General features: G+C 38.1%; 1 protein-coding gene across 3 annotated transcripts in view; it reads left to right on the forward strand.

Moving 5' to 3' along the window:
• Window positions 1-22219, forward strand: part of LOC126188182 (putative transferase CAF17 homolog, mitochondrial) — a 67222-nt gene that overhangs the window by 25330 nt on the left and 19673 nt on the right. For 2 of the 3 annotated variants that reach the window (XR_007537829.1, XR_007537828.1), the window contains exon 2: window positions 7256-7344. The exons of the other annotated variant lie outside the window; for it this stretch is intronic. The gene's annotated coding sequence lies outside the window, so the exon portion shown is untranslated. Of the gene's footprint in view, window positions 1-7255; window positions 7345-22219 lie in introns of those variants that run through there. 3 annotated transcript variants of the gene reach the window in all.

Here is a 22219-nt window from a genome sequence, read left to right on the forward strand (position 1 = left end):
TCTTTCCTGTTGTTCGTTTTTTATTCTCTTTGGGTGGTTTTACTTTTTTGGAAAAAGGGACCGATGACCGTCGCAGTCTGGTCCCTTTCATCCCCCCCAAACCAACCAACCAACCAAGAACTGTCCACACACTGTAGTTGATGGTCTCCTAGTTTTACACTCGCTAGTTGTACATCTATGTTGACTGCCATCACTACTGTCTTGGTCTTGCTGATGTTGAGGTTATATTTCTGGAGCTGAGATTTCCATTCATCGAGTCTGGTCTATTCTTCCTCTTCAGTTTCACCCCATAACATGATGTCATCAGCAAAGGCAAATGCATTCAGTTCACCTGACTTCTCCTTGATGTTCTTCATTATAGTATTTGTAACAGTGATGAATAGTAGTGGGGACAGTGCACTTCCTTGCTGAACTCCACTTTTGGTCTCAAACCATGATGATCGTCTTTTCCCAATTTGTAAACAGCTAGTACAGTCATTGTACAACATCTGAATTTTTCTTATTAGTCCTTCAGGCACATTCTTTTTCCTCAGGCATTCCCAGATCATCTCTCTTATAACACTATCATAGGCTTTTTCTATATCCAGGAATACAATGACCAGGTTCTTGCCTTTCTCTCAATACTTTTCCATCAACATGTTGGTGCTAAAAATTAGATCTATTATTGCTCTGTTACTTCTGAAGCCATATTGTTCCTCCTCCAGCTGTGGTTCTACGATAGTTCTCAGTCTGTTTTCTATGATCTTCTCAAGTATTTTCAGTCCATCAGACAATATGGCTATTCCTCTATAGTTGGTGGGTTTCCGTCTGCTACCTTTCTTAAACAGGGGAATTATTACATCCTTGCTCCAATCCGCAGGTATTTTGTTATGTACCCTTACGGCATTGAGTACTTGGTGCAGCCATTGTATGCCTTGAATACCTGCTGGCTTTATTATGTCTGCGTTCACTTCATCTGCACCTGAAGATTTTTCTTTAGGCATAGATTTTAAGACTGCCTCTATTTCTGTTCATGTGATGGGAGTTTCTGCATTGTAAGTGTGGATTTCCAGTTCTGTATTTGGTTCTTCAACTGATCTTTTCGACTCTGTAAGTGCAGAACAGGGAATCAGTGATCATAAGGTCATTGCAGCATCCATGAATATGGAAGTAAATAGGAATATAAAAAAAAGGGAGGAAGGTTTGCCTGTTTAGGCAGATTTCAGACTACCTAACCGATCAAAACGAAAATTTCTGTTCTGACATTGAGAATGTTGAGTGTTTATGGAAAAAGTTCAAGACAATCGTTATATGCATTTTAGACAGGTACGTGCCGAGTAAAACTGTGAGGGACAGCAAAAACCCATTGTGGTTCAACAACAAAGTTAGGAAACTGCTGCGAAAGCAAAGAGAGCTTCACTGCAAATTTAAATGCAGCCAAAACCTCTCAGACAAACAGAAGCTAAAAAATGTTAAAGTTAGCGTAAGGAAGGCTATGTGTGAAGCGTTCAGTGAATTCGAAAGTAAAACTCTATGTACCGACTTGAGAGAAAATCCTAGGAAGTTCTGGTCTTACGTTAAATCAGTAAGTGGATCGAAACAGCATATCCAGACACTCTGGGACATTGAAAGGCATTGAAACAGAGGATGACACACGTAAAGCTGAAATACTAAACACCTTTTTCCGAAGCTGTTTCACAGAGGAAGACTGCTCTGCAGTTCCTTCTCTAAATCCTCACACGAACGAAAAAATGGCTGACATCAAAATAAGTGTCCAAGAAATAGAAAAGAAATTAAAATCACTCAACAGAGGAAAGTCCACTGGACCTGACAGGATACCAATTTGATTCTACACAGAGTACGCGAAAGAACTTGCCCCCCTTCTAACAGCCCGCAAGTCTCTAGAGGAATGGAAGATTCCAAGTGATTGGAAAAGAGCACAGGTGGTTCCAGTTTTCAAGAAGGGTCGTCGAGCAGATGCGCAAAACTATAGACCTATATCTCTGATGTCAATCTGTTGTAGAATTTTAGAACATGTTTGTTGCTCACGTATCATGTCATTTCTGGAAACCCAGAATCTACTCTGTAGGAATCAACATGGATTCCACAAACAGTGATCATGAGAGACCCAACTCGCTTTATTTGTTCCTGAGACCCAGAAAATATTAGATACAGGCTCCCAGGTAGATGCCATTTTCCTTGACTTCCAGAAGGCTTTCTATACAGTTTCGCCGTGTCGCCTGATAAACAAAGTAAGGGTCTACAGAACATCAGACCAGCTGTGTGGCTGGATTGAAGAGTTTTTAGCAAACAGAACACAGCATGTTGTTCTCAATGGAGAGACGTCTACAGACGTTAAAGTAACCTCTGGTTTGCCACAGGGGAGTGTTATGGGACCGTTGCTTTTCACAATATATATAAATGACCTAGTAGGCAGTGTCGGAAGTTCCATGTGGCTTTTCGTGGATGATGCTGTAGTATACAGAGAAGTTGCAGCATTAGAAAATTGCAGCAAAATGCAGGAAGATCTGCAGCAGATAGGCACTTGGTGCAGGGAGTGGCAACTGACCCTTAACAAAGGCAAATGTAATGTATTGTGAATACATAGAAAGAAGGATCCTTTATTGTATGATTATATGATAGCGGATCAAAGACTGGTAGCAGTTACTTCTGTAAAATATATGGTAGTATGCGTGTGGAACAATTTGAAGTGGAATGATCATATAAAATTTATTGTTGGTAAGGCAGGTGCCAGGTTGAGATTCATTGGGAGAGTCCTTAGAAAGTGTAGTCCATCAACAAAGGAGGTGGCTTAAAAAACACTCATTCGACCTATACTTGAGTATTGCTCATCAGTGTGGGATCCGTACCAGGTCGGGTTGACAGAGGAGATAGAGAAGATCCATAGAAGAGCGGCGCGTTTCGTCACAGGGCTATTTGGTAAGCGTGATAGTGCTACGGAGATGTTTAGCAAACTCAAGTGGCAGACTCTGCAACAGAGGCGCTCTGCATCACGGTGTAGCTTGCTGTCCATGTTTCAAGAGGGTGCATTTCTGGATGAGGTATCGAATATATTGCTTTCCTCTACTTATACCTCCCGAGGAAATCACGAATGTAAAATTAGAGAGATTCGAGCATGCACACAGAGGCTTTCCAGCAGTCGTTCTTCCCGCAAACCATATGCGACTGGAACAGGAAAGGGAGGTAATGACGGTGGCATGTGGGGTGCCCTCCACCACACACCGTTGGGTGGCTTGCGGAGTATGAATGTAGATGTAGATCTATTTAAAAGGTGATGGAAATGGTTTTTCAGGACTTCTCTCATGTCACTTTCTGTCCTAACCAGATTTCCATTTTCATCTTCAAGTGCTTCTATGGTTTTCATTGGTTTCCTTTTACCTCTGATAACCCTATACAACAGTTTCTTATTGCCTCTACTGTCCTCCTCCAATTTCTGAGTGAATATCTTCCATGCCTTGGTCTTTTCTTCTGCAACTGTTCTTATAACTTCCAGTTTCTTGATTCGGTGCATTTGTTTGAGGTTTCTGATCTTTGCCTCATCTCTAATAAGTTCGGGTTTATTTTTCTCTCAATCACTCTCTTTCCTGAAGAGATTTCTTTCCATGATTACTGCTCTCACACTTTCATTCCACCAAGGTGTTTCCTTCTCTCTTGTCATCATACTTGTCTTCCCACAAACATCAGTGGCTTCCTTTACCAATGTGTATCTTAATGTGGTCCATTCTGCCTCTCCATTTTTCCTTTCATCTCTTGGTAATAGGGATTTTATCTGATTCTGATATTCAGCTTTCTTCTGTTTTCTGGAGTTCCCATTCTTTGATTTTTGGCATTTTCTTGTTCTGTACTTTTGGCACATGGAAGTTTCTCAGGTCTGCTACTAATAGATGGTGATCACTGTCAAGGCTCTCACTAGGGATTACTCTAACATCAGTGACCTATGATGACATAATCAACTGCAGTCTTTTGTAATCCATCCCAACTGTATTGTGTAATCTTATGGCTCTCTCTCCTCTCAAACCAACTGTTTTTCACCACCAACCCATTCCTCATACAGAAGTCTAGGTGATGCTCACCTTCTACATTTCTTCTACCATATCCATGGGGTCCCATTACATTTTCATATCCTGTTCTATCTGTCCCAATCTGTGCATTTAGGTCTCCTGTAATGATCACTCTATCTTACCAATCACAATTTCCAAATCTTCAAGAAACTGGTCTTATCCTCTTGACATCCAGTTTTAGTTGCATACACCTGTATGAAAGTTAGCTTTTCTTTCCCTAAATGTACAGTCATCTTTATTATTGTCTCCCTAATGTATTAAATGTCAGTGACTCCTTCTAGATCTTTATTCATGATGGAACCAACACCATTCTTCATCTCTCTGTTATTTCCATGCCAATGCAGTGTGTACTGTTTCCTTAATTTCTTCATGCCTTTCCCTTTCCACTTTGTTTCACTCGTCCCCAGTATCATTAATTTTCTCCTTTCCATAAGGTCCACTATTTCTTCACATTTTCCTATGTGGCTGATGGTGATGGTCCCAATTCGTGTAAGTCTTCTCCATGATCTTTGCATTTTACAAGACCCTGGCTATTATCAGGCCTTAAACCATCATCCCTGACATGAGTCTGCTCATGCTGGTATCTTGAGTTGATTGCGTTCTGAGGCTCTTATGTGTCTTGAAAGCAACTACAAATAATCTTCTTTACTGGCTTCCCAGGCCTAACTTAATTGAGGATTTTCTTTCAGGGTTAACTCACCTCAGACTTTTTATAAGCCAGTATCATACTACAAGGCAGCAACTGCTGGTCTTGGTCCACCTTGGGTATTTTATTTCCCTGGTACCCACCATATCTGGTGAGCATTACCCTGTCTGCCACAAGGGGAAGTGCTCAATGGGAGGCCAGCAAACTCCACATGGGCCTACAATTTATACACAATAAATATGACACAAAATATATCTACAGACACACAAAACTAAGACATTACAATACAATAATTAAACCAGAATGCCTCTATGCATCAATAATGCTAATTTGGAAGACAAAAGTAGACATTGAAAACACTCAGGGGAAGGAATGCAAAACTATAAGAAAAATTGTAGGTAGAAAACTTGTAAACAAAACTCTACAAGTTTTGTACCTAGAATTTCTCTTATGGCCTTCTCTGAATCCTGTCTTATATCCAGATATTCTCCAATTTATTATTCAAGTTATCCCTGTGCTCTGTCAAGAAGACACTGGGATAGAATTTTGTATGCAATTAATATTTGTGAGTTCACTGTAGGTATTTACATCTGTTCTGTCTCCCTTCTTCTGTAACGTATGAACTAATGCATTTTTACAGTTGTCTGTAATTTGTTCTGTTTGCCAAATGTCTCGCATGATTTTTGTGATTTCTTACGGCATTCGAGTCTGCTGATTTGAGGATTTCTACTACAATTCCCTCTTCCTTTCCCCAGTGCTATGATTGTTTTTGAGTCTTTTGTTCTGACTGACAGTTTCTGCTTCATCTGATGGTAATGAATTTGGATTAGTATTCTCAGATTCTTTTGGTGGGTCTCTTTGGGTTGGCTCTGGGCAGTTAATTAGCTCTTTGAACTATCGGGTGAGTTCAATGCAGTGTTCTTGATTGTTAGAGCAGATTGCCCATTGTCTTTCTGGAATCAGATACCTTGTGGTTGAAACCCTGTGGGCTTAGTTTTGAAGTTCCTATAGCAATTTCATGTGTCGTTTCCCTCAGAATATTTCTCAGTATCAACTAGCTGATCCTTTTCATATTTCCTTTCAGTCTCTCTGTTTTGTTTCACACTGTCTGGAATGTTTTGTACTTCAAATGTAAAGGAGGACAGCAGTCAATCACAGAATCTGTAATTTATTGCAGGTCTGTATTTCGATTATAACATTGTCACCATTAGTCCGTTACCAAAGGAGTCGTGTAGGTGTAACTGTGTCGAAGCATAACTGTTTGACAATTGATGCTAGCATTTACATGGCAGAAACATACCCCTCATTAATGAAGCTGTAATTCACAATCCTCAATTTCTAGTTTTTATGAATCAGTACGGCTACAACAGCTTTTGCATGACCTTTATTTAACGCCAATATAAATAATATTATTTACTCTGTGAGTTCATTCACTCAGGAATGAAGAACTTTTAAGTTTCATTCGTGTGTCTGTAATTACTACTGTTGTTCGTTTCTTTCCAGCAATATTTTTGTGGTTTCATTTTATTAGAGCCAAGGTTTTTCTCACACTACAGATGGCAGATTATATGCAATCTGTTTCATTTACATTAAGTCTCAACCTGTTTGCATCAAATCAGTTTCACTTGAGCAGTATTTGTATACCAAAATTCTGTTGTGCTGCTTACTGTTACACCGTCATCATCAATGAACAATGAGAATTTCCAGAACTGTCCTGAGACCAGTACACCATTTATGTACAAGGACCGCAAAGGATCTGAAACATCACTGTATAGCTCTACTATATCAAATGCTTTTCATTTTATGATAAAAATGAACTGATGTGATTTTTACAACCTTTGTTCGGTATTGGAAATATGATTTGAACCACATTTCTCTCCTCCTGTGAATTCCTAAACCTCCTAATTTGCCTGAAATAATTTTGTGATTTAATTGAAGCATAAACTATCAATAGTTTAGTGCTTTTGTGGATAGTGATATCAGTGTTGGAATTTCAAATCTCTGGGAAGGCACTTATTTGTTGTTGATGACTTCCTTCACAATAGGCCTATATGAAGCATTTATTTTTAATCACACTGATGCTTCATGTGCACCTGCTGAAATTTTGGTTTTTAGGCCCATAATGAGATGCATTTACAGAGTAATAATTTGTACAATTTTGCAATTTTATTCCCAGTCTTAGTTTTTTTTAGTGGGTATTTAATGCATTGAATTTTCACATGGAAATAAAATTATGAAATGGCTGGAGTTACATAAAGCACACATATAATTTAAACCTTAAATGGCAGGAATATTCTAAAGTGTATGAAGTTTTACACAGAAGTAATATGTGTCTTGTTCAACATTGACAGTAATTCAAATTGTCTGTGGGGCTCTTTTCTAAGAATTGTAATGTCAGTAAACTATGAGACCTCTGCTACTCTGCCGATGCATTCAGTCTTTGAGTCTGTTTGTGTTTAAAATTATTGTATGTATCCCAACAAGAGTAATTTGTGTGATGCTGATTATGTTAACAAATTGTATATGATTTTCCTCTTTTATTCTACAGATGCTGTTGCAGGAGGATAAACAAGTAGATTTCTCCTGTTGTCATCAAGAAATAATAGGAAACTAATGTAATAGTGTTTGTTTCCATGGGTATGTTGAATTTTTTGTTCACATTGAGATGTACTTTTCTAAAATGGATATCATGACATTCTTAATTCAATTTCATTTGTGTGTGTGTGTGTGTGTGTGTGTGTGAGAGAGAGAGAGAGAGAGAGAGAGAGAGAGAGAGAGAGAGAGAGAGAGAGAGAGAGAGGGGGGGGGGGAGGGTAGAAGGGTGGGTGGGTGAAAGTTCTGGGTAGGTGATTGGATTGGGCAGGGGTTTGAGAATCAGGGATAATAAAACTAAAAAGTAATATACAGTGAGATCATAAAAAAAAAAGAATACAAATTAACAATAAAGTAATAGGTTACAGATTGAGTTTTTGTATTTGGAGCTGCTGAGGAAGACAGCTGGATGTATAGAGGAAGACATAAATGTATGAGTAAAAAGTAGCCTGGAGTGGTTTTAGTAAACTAAATAGGTTTTTGTAATGAAGGCTTCATTGTGTCTGAAAAGGAAAGTTTGCAATCAGTATCATTGTTTTTTCTCCTGGCAAAAGGCCTTGGACTTTTAAGTGTGAAAACTATACCAAACCTGAAAGTAATTGAGAGGTGCATGTCAGAAATTACAAGTAGACACAAAAAAATGAACTAAAGGACAAAGAAACAAAGAGCAATGGAAGATGTAATCACATTTAATTAATAAAACAATGGAAAGTCCAGTTTGGAATATCAGTGCTTCTGAAAAGGATAGATTGCTACTCACTGTAAAGATGATATGATATTGCAGTGCCTGTTTTATTCTGATTACAATGCAGAGTTCCTTGGGACTGGCATTCAGGCGTTGCGGTGACTACAGCCGCTATGAAATACATTAAATGTATTTGCACTTGCGAATAAGGGCAACTATCAGTTGTAGAATGGAATGACAACAACGAAAATTTGTGCCCATCCAGGACTCAAACCCGGATTTCCCACAAGCGGTTGCCTTACCATTTGGCTATCTGTGCACAACTCATAGCCTGGTTGACGATGTATGGAAGAGTGGGTCAGGCTGCGAGTCATGCTCAGATGGACAAATGGTAAGTCACCCTGCTTGCGATAAGTGCGAAGTCCGGGTTCGAGTCATGATCTGGCACAAATTTTCGTTGTCATCATGCCATTCTACAGTTGTTGGTTGTCCCTATTTGCAAGTGCAAATATATTTAATGTAATATGTCTAAAAACAAAGAAGCTGTAATTTACCAAACGAAAGCGCTGGTATGTTGATAGAGACAATAAAAACAATAAAAAACACACAAACACACACACAAATTTCAGGCTTTCGCAACCCACGGTTGCTTCGTCAGGAAAGAGGGAAGGAGAGGGAAAGACGAAAGTATGTGGGTTTTAAGAGAGAGGGTAAGGAGTCATTCCAATCCCGGGGGTGGAAAGACTTACCTTAAGGGGAAAAAGGGACAGGTGTACACTCGCGCACGCGCACCCACACACACACACACACACACACACACACACACACACACACACACACACACACACACACACACATATCCATCCGCACATCTGTATGTAAGTTTTTTTGAACTGAACCTGAGGAATTTTTGATGTAAATTAATGAATGCAGAGCCATTTAAATTAAATTAAAAAAAAAAAAGAAAAACTTCGAAAATCACAGTCTTATGTGTAGAGCCAGAACAAAATATTTGCTTGGATACATTGATAGTCCACGCACAACATTTTAAGAAGTTAAAACCTCTTTCTGTGGCTGATTTTTCTGCAAGTAATGTCTGTCACAAGCACAGTGGTTTCCTCTTGCACAGGAAACAACTGTGCTAGGTGCATCAGGTGTACGGACCTAGTAATATGGCAATAGCTTTGAAACCCCCACACATTTTCCTCTTGTATCTAGCACAGTCATACCCAAATATGATAAATAGCCTGACTGGAGTAATTTCTTTTGTGTTGGTACTGTTGTGTAAAAGTACTGCTCTGGATGTGTTAAAGTGCATGTCTTTGTACCTGTTCCTGTATGCTCTGAACTTGTTTACGCGCACCTTCTACCTGGTACTCTGAATGTGTCTACACATAGACACATTCAGAGTACCAGGTAGAAGGTCTGGTGGTGCACATAAACACGTTCAGAACACACAGGGACAGGTAGAAAGGTGTGCATGTTAAGACATCCGTAGCAGTTACAGGGCTAAGACTTATCTTCAAAGCATCAGTGAAGGATCTCCACAGATCAGGACTGTGCATCTATATCTTTGCACTATGAGAGGTCATTCAGTTTTAAAGAACTTCTCCAAATCTTTAGTTCTGTTTCAAAATGCAGACACTTTGGCAGAGTCATATAGATAATTTCACTGTTTCAAATGTAATGCCAAAAGTTTTTCCTTATTTGTAAAATGTTCTAGACTCCCAATGAAATCATTGAACTTTCCATGCGTCATCATATGTATCCAGGATGACATGCTTTAAGAGAGAAGTTTACATTTCTTGGACTGAAAGGATTTTCACCTTCAGTTAAACATCCGTTACAGTTCACTTCTTGGTTCAGAAAGATGATGCACCTTGTCATAAGGTACAGGGGAAGTTGCGGAGGTATTTTTGTTCAGAGAGACTCATTTTTTTAAAATGGGAATTACACAGAAATAAGTCATCAGTGATGATTGGTGATCGCCCTCCAAACCATTTTGGGGTTTGATGAACGTGTAGTGCACCCCATGTCCTGGTCTCCTGTCTTATAGTCAAAATACGGTAAATATGCCTTTCTTTAAATAGGTGATGTAATTGATCACTGCTATGAAGCAAATGTAATTGCACCACAAATAATGTAGAACTTATCTGCATTATTAACACACTGACAATGTAGTGTTCTGTGCGTTTGTTAACAGTAGTTTGCCAGCTGGAAGTATATAAAAACACACTTCTTGTGAAAGCCCGTTGAGAGGCACCAAAATGCTATGACTGATTTATAACAGTTCTTAGGATCTATAGACCTTTTTATACATCTACACCCATATGCTGCAAACCACTGAGCAGTGGATATCAGAGGGTACATCCGATTACACCGGTTATTAAGGCATCTTCCCATTCCGTTCTGGGTGTGAAACCTGGGAAGAATGAGAGTTTAAATGCATCTGCACACACTGTGATTAATCTAGTCTTGTCCTTGCAATTCTTACAGGAGAGGATGTATAGGGTTGTAGAATAATTATAGATTCATCATTTCAAGGTGAGTCTTGAAACATTGCAAGTAGGTTTTCCTAGGATACTTTGTATCTATCTTCTAGTGTCTGCCAATTCAATTTGTGCAGCATCTCCATGACACTGTCCCATGGGTGAGACAAAACAGTGATTATTTGTTCTGCCCTTCTCTGTATACGATAAATATCTGCTGTCAATGCTACGTGGTATGGCTTCCACACACTTGAGCAGTATTCTAGAATGGGTCACACCAGTATTTTGTAAGCAATCCCCTTTGTAGGCTTATTGTATTCCACTGGAAATCCACCAGTGAACCCAAGTCTGCCATCTGCTTTGCCTATGACTGAGCCTATGTGATCATTCCATTTCATATTTCTACAGTTTTTACACCCAGGTATTTACCTTTCTGAATCTTTGAAGCACCACTTTCAAAAAAGCTGCAGATCTTGATAAGATTTCATACAGTGCTACGTCATAGCTGCCAACTAGTATGAATTGTCTATAATTATTGTGGATTTATCACCTTCATTAGGGAGTTACGGAGACGTACTAAAAATTATGGAAATGGACATTATCGATTTCATGTTTAAAAAAAAGAAAAAAGAAATGGAAAAGATACTGTTTGCTTTCCGCCAATCATATGCTGCTAAATGTTGTACAGATTGTAATGATTTCTTTGTAAAGTATGTAGTAAACCTGTCTATGAATGATTTCAACGTACAAGTTTAATGTGACAGCCATCTAGCAGTGGAACTAAGAAAACTGATAGACGCATCATCCATGTGTGGAAGTTGTAACCACCTGTAAATCTGTGCATACATACTAGGTGGTGATAAAGTGTACATACATCCAGAATGTAGATCCCTGATTTTTCATAAGAGAACAAAAATTATGTAATGAATAATAATAATAAACAATTACGTAATAAATAGGAACCATGAACTCTTTGAAATATTTAAATTCAGATGAGTGACTCGTGCATGGAAACACAGCAGGACTGTCCCACATGAATTGTGTATAGACTGCTGGTATTTTTGGTAATAGTTACATTGTGTTTGGTGGTAATATTCGTCCATTTGGAATTCGAAAACATTGTGTTAGCTGCTAAGGAAAGTTTTAGTTGTTTGTTAAAAATGCAAGGAATTAAGAATTTTTTGTTTCTTAAGCAATTTTTAATAGTGTCTGTGAGGGAAGCATAACAAACTGATGATGTGAAATTAAACTGTGTGAAAGATATCCTGACTGCAAGTGAGAAAAACACTGTACCAAATTCAGACAGTAATATTGTGGAACACCAAAGCGTTAGTACAGTGGCTGGCAGTGTGACGAAAAATGTAAAACTGGACAGAAATTTCAGGAACAGTATAGTAAAGAATGGTCATGTTTGGTAAAATCAAATAAATTCAGGCCAAAATGTTTTTTGTGCAGTGTGTTCAGTAGATATTTCTATAAAGCATGCCGGTCGTGATGACTGCTGTCATCATGTTCTGTCTGAAGTATTTGTAGAGCTAGCAAACCTTCAGTCTTCAAATGCATCATTGTCATCATTTGGAATAAAATCTGGCATGGAAGACTCTGTCACCAATGCTTTTTGGTTCATTTATTGTTGAACGCAGCTCGCCAATTTCTTATGCAGATTATATTTCACTGCTGTTCAAAAAAATGTATCCTGACTCTCACATTGCTAAAAATAAAGTTGTGGAAGAACTAAAACAACTGAATTTATAAATTCTTTGTCATCTGGAACACAGAGTGATGTACTATAATACTTACAAGAAAACCCCTTTTGTCTTGCAACTGATGCTAGCACAGATGTTAAAGATGTGAAAGTGTATCCAACTGCCATAACTTACTTTAATGTTAAACAGGGAAGGAACAAACTCATTGACCAAATTTATCCAAACATTGTTCACAACTATAACAATCTGGACTGGCTATATGAAATGACAATTTTACCAACTGAAAATGCACTGGGCAGTCGCATGACACTGTGTAATCAGTAACAGTCCAGCAGCAGTTTGACACAGTTGTTCAGTACGACATAGCCACAAAGCACTCACAGTTCATCCCAAGCCAACTGTTTTGTCAGCAGATCAGTTGTGATTATTATAATTTAAAGCACTATTTTTTGTATTGTGTTAAAAGGAGACTAGAATAACCAGCTAGTAACATGGAGCGGGAAGCAATAAGAATTATTAATAACTAATTGGGGTATCCGGCTTCAGTCAGGAAGTTGATATGAGATTGTATGGTAGTTGGAATAAAAGCATAAACTTTAAAGTGAAAGAAAATTGTTGAAAACATATTCTAACTATTTACAATACTTGTTTATAAACAACATTTTCCATTTTGTTGTCCAGGATATATATGTAGAAATTTTTGAAATACCTGCTCAAGATCAAGCTATGTATAGTTGAAAATGAGAGAAGCAGAAGTCTTTGAGGTTGATACCACAATATTTTAAATTTGTCCTTGCATTTTGTTAATTGTAAAACTAGGCTAATTTGATTGGAAATTGTAGTCTTTTAAATTGGAATGGCATTTCAGTAGAGATCAGAGGTATTCCGGGAATAAATAGTGTGTGTCCTTTGCAGTTTCCAGTCATAAGTTCAGCTTCAGTGATGTTATTTGATAGCTGTTTGATGATCATTCTTGTTCCATTACACAGTTTTGGTGAGTTGAAATTTCTGAGTCGTATGATTGGAGAGCGAATATTAAGTCAAAGGCAGTGTAATGGTATTACTGGTACTTGCAAATAGTTAGAAATTCTGTGAGGGAGATCACACTTTCTTCAGTGTTTACCATTGTGTCAATTGATTTGTATATTTTCTCTTCACTGGGAATGTTGTTTTGAATATTCAGATTGATATCATTGACAATATTATTTTTAGTTGCCAAAATTGTCATTTCGAATAGCCAGTCTAGATTGGTATAGTTGTGAACAATGTTTTGATAAATTTGGTTGATGAGTTTGTTTTAAGCAGTTGCCGTTTGGTAGGAATCACTGTTGAGTTTAATGAGGCCGGTCATCTAGTTAGTAGGATATGTGCTTTCACCTATTTGTAAAATTTATTGAGCAAAATCTTTTGATAAGTCAACTCTCATATTTTTTGTTAGTTGCAGTATTTATATGTGTGGCCAGAGATGTGATTTTTTTAAAGCATGTATTGATCTCATCTGCTGGGTGTGTTTGTTGAAAATATCCTGAGAGTATGAGTATAGCTCCTCCCACCATTTCGGAGTTTTGTCACAAGTACTGTAATGTTCTGTCCATGGCTTTGAGTTATGTTTTATGTGCTATCATGCATTCATCCCAGAAGATAATTTTAGCTTGCTTTAGAAGTTCACCCTGTTCAGAAGCTGTTGAGATTTTACGTACCGGGAATTGTTCATTGGCTATATTCAATGGCAGTTGGGGTGGACTGGGCAGTTCGTCCTCCTGTCATGAGTGTGGCTGCAATGGTGGATGATGCCAGTGCAAGTGTGATGTATTGTTTAGTTCGTATTTCCCCCAGCAATAGATTTATTAGAAATGTCTCCCCAGTGGTACCTGGTTTATCCAAGTAAATAATTTTGCCAGTGTTGTTGTTGATCCGGTCCATGATAATGTTATAATTTCCTTTTGAGAGCCTTTGAGGAGTAGTATTGAAGTAGTTTGTTGATGTTGCAGCTTTTTTCCTCTGTAATTTTGAAGTTTAGCACACTGATAGCATCTTTTTGTGATGCTTGCATCCCAATTTGTACTAAGGTCTGGTTGTTTATTGCTAAATATTTATCTCCTAGGTGAATGAACGTTTCATTAAAGACGTTGTCATCAAATTCGATGGTCAGGTCAGGATGAGCTAGTCGGATTTGGTACAGTATGTCGTCACTCGTACTCTCTTTGATGTAGCTGTTTTGGATTCAATGAGTTACACGTTGTTAGAATTATGGTGAATAAATCTCTCGTTTGTTCAGCTGAGGCTGTGAGTGGGGCTTCTTGTAGTGTTAATTCCCAGTGGTGGTTGTTCTCCAGTAGTCATAAGTGTTAGCTTGCTCCACTGTATACCAGGAATAGGTAATCGTCAACAATCTTTGTTGATCTCTGTATTTCATATAGCAACAACCAGAGATAGAAACATTTGGTGGTGTTCAGATGTACAGTGTGTACTCAGCCTGGTGCACCTGTTTTCATGATTCCTGGATGATCCTGTACTGGAATTTTTTGTTTACATCATTGAAAGATTTTTCTTCTTTTGTTCGATGTATAATATGTAGAGACATAAAGCAATGTGTGTAAAATGAAAAACCAGTCCAAGTTGCAAATTTTTGCTTTTTGTTCATTTGATGACTAGTTTCAGCCTGAGACCCATTCTCAAATCATCCTACAGGCCAGAAAACAAAATTTACACTTGTGCAAAATACAGCTATTACCAAATTCTAAAGCATATGCCAAAGATACAGAACATATCACTTTAAACTTATTTAAAAATGTCAAAGATGACATTGCCAAAGATGTCGAAAATGTGCAATGAACATTTCCTCAACCCCATTTCCTTTCCCTATTTCCACCCCCCCCCCCTCCCCCCCACACCTTCTGCTCATTTTCTAATATTCTTGTAGCAACCTTTCGCTCCCTGGATTCACTGTCATATACCGAGTTCAGTTTCCAGCTTTTTTATGTTGATGGCTACCACAGAAGTTGTGCGTTCCCCTGCCCCTTCCACCTCCCTTTCTCATTTCATAAAAATACATTGCATATTTTAAAGTGCATGTTTTGGTTCTTGCATTGTTTTCATATTCCGTTGCTGATACACTGAGAAGTACAGCTCGTTTTAAGTATGCACTATTGTCTGTGGTGCCTAAAGGCTGCTGCTGGTTGGATAATAAAGTTTCTGTGTTTGTTGTGCCATTATGCTGCTTATGTGGCGTCATGTGTATGGCATATTATGAATCTCGGTTACTGGTTGATTATGTGGTCTTCACCACAAAATTATCATAAAAAGTTGTTTGGGTTCCTTTTTGTTAGCATATTATCTGTACAATTACTCTTGAGTGACATATGGTTTCTCTGTTGAAGATAGTAGTTTGTGTTTGATTGTAAAGCTGGAGAATGCACATTTCTGGTCCAATTTTCAATAATTTTCTCTTACTACTACTGATAATATATTTACAGTCTCGTTTTATGGCTCCTTCATCTTCATGTTCTAACAGTTTTGGCGACAAGAGAAACGGGGCAAAACTGGAGTGTGCACTCTCCCTTTCTCTTATTACAATTGCCTTACTTGAAACATTCAGCCGATCCTCTTCTCTGGATATGTGGCTGCATTTATCTCCACAACTTCTTCTCCAAAGAAATAATGTTTGTTAGAGGGGTTAAAAGAAAAACTCTCTCTCTCTCTCTCTCTCTCTTTCTCTCTCTCTGCTCTTGAAATAACTAGGTACTCTCATAATACTTTCAGTTCTGGTATATTTCCATGTCCACAAGTCTCACGTAAGTATACAAATTCTTGCAAGTCAATTGTGTCTTTAACCGTCAGATACAATTAAGTATATTTACAATGCGGTGAGTTTAATAACCACCAGAAATTCAAAGACAGTTCTCGCTTCTCGCAAGTCTAACACCCGAATAAGTGTCTCTGGTCAAATCATATTTCATTTATTCATAACAATTACAATCATTACACCATCAAAGAATAATGCATGCTTGCTCCTTGTACATCTCATGCAGCTTCTATGGTGCGAGCGGCAAACACTTGTCTGTGCTGATTGACCACCACGATTGCAGTATTCTCCTGATACACGTCCATCCTGCACACACAAAAACCGGTGGTGTGGTAGACACATCTCCACTCTCCCACATTCATACTTAAAATATCGAGTGTTCGAGACGGTGGAAGACCAAGTGTCTCTAGAATTTACCCCGAAATTCTCGATGCACTACAATGTTCCTCCCACCCCCCATTTCCCAGCTCTCCATGCCCCCCCCCCCCCCCCCCCCCCCCCCCCCCGCATCCCTGTCCCCCTACGAACGCTCTCTCACCCTATATGCCCTTGGGTATGGTTATGCTGTGTCTTCCTCAGGATGGCAAGTATATTTTTGGTGCTTTGAAAAAAGACAACATGTGGTTTAATGTTTGTTTTTCTGTGGAACATATTATGAAAAAGTTGTTTTATCTGCACAGAATTTGCAAAGTTTTGTGTGCTTAAGTTCTTTTGCTTGTAAATGGTCATAAGTGATGGAGATTTTTGGTCTCCTATTGTTTTAATACCAATATTGCTGTTTATTTTTAGACATTTTTTCATGCTACATTGCATACAACTTTGTAATACTCACCGCAAGTGGTGCTGTTTTGTTTTACTGCCCAGTGGGTTTGAATAGTTAACTGTTTTGGTAATGGATTTAAAAAGTAATAATTTTGTTGTTGGCTTGCATGGTTTGACATTTAATGATTTTTATGTGCCAACATGGCATACAATTTTGTAATACACACCATATATGGTGCTGCTGTGTATTACTGGTCAGTGATTTGACTCTTTTTGGTAAAGATTTTAAAAAGTTTAAAAAGTTTGGTGAAGACTTTAAAAAGCTACTCCAGCAGGCTGGAGTTTCATTTAGTAATGTTTTTGTGAATAGATCCGTTTGGCACAGTTGGTAAAAGCTGTTAATGTTGTGTTCTTAGGTGATTTGGTTGCAATTTTTCTGGCAATATCTTTTATAAAGTAAACTCTCTATCCATTCTCCAAATGTACTGCTAAATGTTGCACAGTAGGTTTGCGTTCGTGTATGGGAAAACCAAAAAAAGCCATGCTGCTTTGTTATGTATCTTCCCATTTCGTGCATGACATTCTTGTTGTTTGTTTTGTTGTTCAATGTCTTTGGCTATTTTAAATTCTGCCTTGTTACTGCCATTGTTCACATACTTACATATTTTATGGATTTCTTTGAATTTCAGTATTCTACGTTTATGTGTGCTTGGAACATTTTGGAAAATAGTGTGTTGTGTGATACTACCCATTGAGTACCTATTTTCAGTTTGTTGCTGCCTCATATTCATATTTTTACAGTGAAGCCACCATTTTTGGGTGATCATCTTCTATATTTGGGATAACTATCAACTCTGATTTGTGTGTTGTCCAAGTATGGCTCTGATTTCTGTTTTTTCCCCTCCATCACTTATACATGGCGAATTGGGCTTTAAATGCCAGCGTGGTCTGTGAATCACGTTGTTCGCTACTATGCAGTACAGTTCCGGGTCTTCTTGTGGATTGGGGAATTCAGATTGGATAATTTTGTCGATATCTGTGGGATGAATTCTGTCGTGTAGACATACGAGACTGTGTGAGTGAGGCTGTCCTCATTTTTGCCACTCAATTGTGGTCATCCAGCAACTAACAGTTCCCAAGACGTAGTATTTTATGACGACTTCAATAAATCTCATTTCTTTTTTGTCGGAAAACTCGAGCTATTATGTCATGGTGATACATAGGGGCTATTCAAATCTTAGTTGTTCTTTGCTTTCTGGCCATGATGAGTTGCTTGTGAATGTTATGAAGAGGTCAGGTCATCAATATTTTCTTATGTAGGTCATGGCATCTTGAATGTATTTGTGCATGTGTCTCGGACTTCCTATGTATGATGAGGATAAGATTACCACTGTTCCAATGCTGTCAATGTTTCTGTCATTTATGATTGCGTTTTGAAGATGGATGTGTTCTTCTGTGTCTAGTTTTTTTCTGATTCTGTCTTATGTAAAGCATCTGTTCTGAGACATATCTACCAGGAATTGTTGGTATAAATTGTGAGTGTTGAGAATGTGATTGTATGTTTCATTGTCTCTGATCGTTAAGCGGTAAGCATACAGCTCGTTGGAAGTGACTTTTTGTTTGTTTTTTGTTGTATTTCAGGTTGGATTTGTTTCACATAATATGATATCCTTCCTCTCCATGCAGAAATATTGGAGGCCATTCTATCAAAGTTGTCTCTGCAATGCGCTGTAGTCCTTCTATTCTTCATTGTACAATTACATGACGGCTTGTGTTTTCATCATCCACAGTTGTGATGGCAACTTTGTCTACCTGAGGTGCATTAAATCAACATTCATATTCTCCAGGCGGTCTTTTATTGGCTTGAATTATAACTTTATAGTCATCAGAAATGATTCAGTCTAGTGCTGTTGTGAATATTGAATCAGTCGTTTATATTTTTGTAATATCCTCTGTACATCTTGGAATACTTCTCCTTTCAATCCACTAATATTTGTGCATCGTTGATCAATTTCTTTTCCCTCATTTTTGACGTAATACGCTTGCAGAAATCTATGGTCTTCATTGGGTAGTGGTAATAATGATCCTGCGTTTTGATAGATTTGTCCTTGGATGGAAAAAAAAAACAACACAATTGATTTCATCTCTGGTAGTATTGTTCAAAGTGACACCAAAAGAAGTGATAATTTTGAAGCAGGTGTTGTATGCTTTTATATTTTGAAGGAAGTGTTTTGACTCTGGAGTTTGCCCGATTATTTAATGTAAAAATTCCTGTGGAGGTGCTTCTAGTTGTGGTAATCCATGCAGCAGAATCCTGGTTTTCTCTACTGAACATTTTTGCATTGCAGAATTGGCAGACATTATCAATTTTTCCAATTACGGCGTGTTTATGTTCATTATATTCTTTCATCACGTACTGGAATGCTTCATTTGTTAGGTCGCACTGTTTACTTTTCCTCATCTTGTCGAGTGATATTTTCGTGGCTAGCTTGAGTTTGCCATCTTTTATTATAAAATTGTGTTGCAATTCTTGATTCTTCAATCTGTTAATTTCGTTCATCTTTGGTTTCTCTGCTTTCCACGGTGCTCATTGCCGTTCGTTGGGAACTTACACATGCTTTGTGTTCTTCTTTTTGTTTTCTCCATTTGCTTCAGAATTGGCAATATCTCGTCCTCTTTTATATTTGGGCATTGCCCAAAACATAAATGAAATCAACTTATTAGTAACAGGTACACTGAGTACACTTTGCACAATTTTCATGCATTGTTTTCAATTTACATTCAGTCACTGTATCACTTTGACTACTCACACTTCACTATTTTTTTATTCAGTCAGTGCACTATTTTTTTGGTTCATCCTTTTGTCTTTGATATGAAACTGATGTTTGAACCTATGACTGGTTTTGCTTTATATACCCTTACCAGTGGGTAGCCCCACCAGTGGTGAATTCCAGAACATACCAAAAAGACTTTGAATAGTCCACTATGTTCCAGAACATTCCACAATATTCGAGAGTGTTCTGGAATCTCCCACAATGATTTGGGATGTTCTGGGATGTTCCTTAACGTTCTGGAATCTTCTGGAACATTCCAGGTTATTCCCTAACATTCAAAAATATCCCAGATCATTGTTGAATGATGTGGAAAGCTCTCTAATACTAACAGACGTTATGGAATCTTCTTAAATACACTTGAATGTTCTGGAAATTTCTAGAGGGTGAAACTTCCCAGCCCTTCCCTTATATCTTCAAAAGCATGCCCTTCAGGTAAAAATGAGAAACTTCTTCATTGATGCGGGCAGAGGGCTACCACACCATATAACTCCCTTGATTGTTCTGAGATTCATTTCTTAGTTTTAGTGACACACACATTGTACACTTACTTTTATGGTATACATTGATTAACAGTATGATAATACACTGAAGTGCCGAAGAAACTGGTATAGGCATGCATATTCAAATACAGAGATATGCAAATAATAACAATATCATTTTCTAGTATAAAAGAAGGTTGTATACATGGAAGAATCCCAGAGATACTAAAAGGTATCAGATAGATTATATAACGGTAAGACAGAGATTTAGGAACCAGGTTTTAAATTATAAGACATTTCAAGGGGCAGATGTGGACTCTGACCACAATCTATTGGTTATGAACTGCAGATTAAAATCGAAGAAACTGCAAAAAGGTGAGAATTTAAGGAGATGGGACCTGGATAACCAGAGGTTGGACAAAGTTTCAGGGAGAGCATAAGGGAACAATTGACAGCAGTGGGGGAAAGAAGTACAGTAGAAGAAGAATGGGTAGCTCTGAGGGATGAAGTAGTGAAGGCAGCAGAGGATCAAGTAGGTAAAAAGACAAGGGCTAATAGAAATCCTTGGGTAACAGAAGAAATATTGAATTTAATTGATGAAAGGAGAAAATATAAAAATGCAGTAAATGAAGCAGGCAAAAAGGAATACAAACGTCTCAAAAATGAGATCGACAGGAAGTGCAAAATGGCTAAGCAGGGATGGCTAGAGGACAAATGTAAGGATATAGAGGCTCATCTCACTAGGGGTAAGATAGATACTACAGGAAAATTAAAGAGACCTTTGGAGAAAAGAGAACCTTTTGTATGAATATCAAGAGCTCAGATGGAAACCCAGTTCTAACCAAAGAAGGGAAAGCAGAAAGATGGAAGGAGTATATAGAGGGTCTATACAAGGGCGATGTACTTGAGGACAATATTATAGAAATGGAAGAGAATGTAGATGAAGATGAAATGGGAGATATGATACTGCGTGAAGAGTTTGGCAGAGCACTGAAAGACCTGAGCTGAAACAAGGCCCCGGGAGTAGACAACATTCCATTAGAACTACTGATGGCCTTGGGAGAGCCAGTCCTGACAAAACTCTACCATCTGGTGAGGAAGATGTATGAGACAGGCGAAATACCCTCAGACTTCAAGAAGAATATAGTAATTCCAATCCCAAAGAAAGCAGGTGTTGACAGATGTGAAAATTACCAAACTATCAGTTTAATAAGTCACAGCTGCAAAATACTAACACGAATTCTTTACAGATGAATGGAAAAACTGGTAGAAGCTGACATCGGGGAAGATCAGTTTGGATTCCGTAGAAATATTGGAACACGTGAGGCAATACTAACCTTACGACTTATCTTAGAAGAAAGATTAAGGAAAGGCAAACCTACGTTTCTAGCATTTGTAGACTTAGAGAAAGCTTTTGACAATGTTGACTGGAACACTCTCTTTCAAATTCTAAAGGTGGAAGGGGTAAAATACAGAGAGCGGAAGGCTATTTACAATTTGTACAGAATCCAGATGGCAGTTATAAGAGTCAAGGGGCACGAAAGGGAAGCAGTGGTTGGGTAGGGACTGAGACAGGGTTGTAGCCTCTCCCCAATGTTATTCAATCTGTATATTGAGCAAGCAGTAAAGGAAACAAAAGAAAAATTCGGAGTAGGTATTAAAATCCATGGAGAAGAAATAAAAACTTTGATGTTTGCTGATGACATTGTAATTCTTTCAGAGACAGCAAAGGACTTGGAAGAGCAGTTGAACAGAATGGATGGTGTCTTGAAGGGAGGATATAAGATGAACATCAACAAAAGCAAAACGAGGATAATGGAATGTAGTCGAATTAAATCGGGTGATGCTGAGGGAATTAGATTAGGAAATGAGACACTTAAAGCAGTAAAGGAGTTTTGCTATTTGGGGAGCAAAATAACTGATGATGGTCGAAGTAGAGAAGATATAAAATGTAGACTGGCAATGGCAAGGAAAGCGTTTCTGAAGAAGAGTATAGATTTAAGTGTCAGGAAGTCGTTTCTGAAAGTATTTGTATGGAGTGTAGCCATGCATGGTAGTGAAACATGGACGATAAATAGTTTGGGCAGGAATAGAATAGAAGCTTTCGAAATGTGGTACTACAGAAGAATGCTGAAGATTAGATGGGGAGATCACATAACT

The sequence above is a fragment of the Schistocerca cancellata genome, chromosome 5 (assembly GCF_023864275.1).
Source record: "Schistocerca cancellata isolate TAMUIC-IGC-003103 chromosome 5, iqSchCanc2.1, whole genome shotgun sequence".
NCBI lineage: Eukaryota > Metazoa > Arthropoda > Insecta > Orthoptera > Acrididae > Schistocerca > Schistocerca cancellata.